Here is a 1781-nt window from a genome sequence, read left to right on the forward strand (position 1 = left end):
ATTCTGGATTTCCCTCTCCAAAACTATTCCAGGATGGAAGAGTCCCACCCCTTCCTTGGAGTTACTTCTACTCTTACTTTCTACTCCCCCCCACCAACTACCTGGGCAGAGGATGACGATAATCACCTGCATTTTCAGCATCCAGTTGGTTCTAAAACAAATGGCATTTGGATGAGACCCAGCTTCTTAGAGAATTATTTTATAAACAGAAGGAAATATTAACTGGACAGATGGGAGAAATGGGCACCAGAAGGAAATACAGGGTTACCTAGAATGCAGAAAATCCAAGTTTCCCAAAGTGGAAGGACAGAGGAGAGAGTCAACAAACAAATATTTATTGAGCACCTACTATGTGCCAGGCACTGTTCTAGACCCCACAAAGGGAAAAAAAGATAAGAGGCAGCAAACATGAATTCTGAGGGAGAGGAAAGGGGTAGCTGAGGAGGAAGGCTAAGGGAATGAGAAGCCTGAGATGACAGGGCTGTGCTCTAGGCCTCTTCTTGAGCCTCTTCACCAAAATCCTCTTCTCCTGCGGTGGCTTCCTGGTACTGCTGATACTCAGAGACAAGACCATTCATGTTGCTCTCAGCCTCAGTGAATTCCATCTCATCCATGCCCTCGCCTGTATACCGGTGGAGGAAGGCCTTCCGGCGGAACATGGCAGTGAACTGCTCTGAGATGCACTTGAAGAGCTCCTGGGTAGCTGTGCTGTTGCCCATGAAGATGACTGCCATCTTGAGTCCACGAGATGGGATGTCGCAGACAGCTGTCTCAACATGGTTGGGGATCCATTTGATGAAGTAGCTGCTATTCTTGTTCTGCACGTTGAGCATCTGCTCATCTACCCTATGGACATCCATCCACAGAAGACAGCAGCCACGGTGAGGTATCAGCCATGGCGGGGTCACAGTGAGCCATCATGTTCTTGGCATCGAAGACCTGCTTGGTACGTTCTGGCACAGTGAGAGCCCGATACTGCTGGCTTCTACGGCTAGTGAGAGGGGCAAAGCCAGGCATGAAGTGGGAAGGCACCATGTCGGCTGCCAGCTTGAGGAGGTCAGTGTTGAGCTGGCCAGGGAAATGGAGGCAGGTGGTGACACCACTCATGGTGGCTGAGATGGTCCCTATAAGTTGGCATGGTCAACTTTAGGGTACAGCAGCAGATGTCGTAAAGAGCCTCATTGTCAATGCGATAGGTCTCATCAGTCTTCTCTACCAACTGATGGACAGAGAGGGTGGCATTACAGGACTCAACCACAGTATCAGACACTTTGGGTGAAGGCACCACACTAAAGGTATTCATGATGCAGTCAGGATACTCTTCTCGGATCTTGCTGATAAGGAGTGTGCCCATTCCAGAACCTGTATCCCCACCCAGCGAGCGGGACAGCTGGAAGCCCTGCAGGCAGTCACAGCTCTCTGCCTCCTTCTGTACCACATCCAGGACTGAATCAACCAGCTTAGCCCCTTCTACATAGGGGCCCTTGGCCCAGTTGTTGCCTGCCCCAGACTGATCAAAAACAAAGTTGTCTGGTCTGAAGATTTGGCCAAAAGGACCCGAGTGAACGGAGACCAGGTTCTAGATCCACCAGGAATGCACGAGGAACTTAATTGCCACCTGTGGCTTCATTGTAGTACACACAGATTCGGTCCTGCTGCAGATCGCTGTCCCCGTGGTGGGTACCAGTGGGGTCAATGTCCTGTTCATCGCTGATCACCTCCCAGAACTTGGCACCGATTTGGTTGCCACACTGACTGGCCTAGATGTGCATGATTTCCCT

The 1781-nt window shown here is 50.6% G+C and overlaps 1 pseudogene; it reads right to left on the reverse strand.

Annotated features, from left to right (window-relative positions):
• Window positions 1-488: 488 nt before the first annotated feature.
• LOC100941809 lies at window positions 489-1775 on the reverse strand (annotated as a pseudogene).
• Window positions 1776-1781: the final 6 nt, after the last annotated feature.

This window comes from Otolemur garnettii, unplaced genomic scaffold (genome assembly GCF_000181295.1).
Source record: "Otolemur garnettii isolate 467f Iridium unplaced genomic scaffold, OtoGar3 scaffold00003, whole genome shotgun sequence".
Taxonomy (NCBI): domain Eukaryota; kingdom Metazoa; phylum Chordata; class Mammalia; order Primates; family Galagidae; genus Otolemur; species Otolemur garnettii.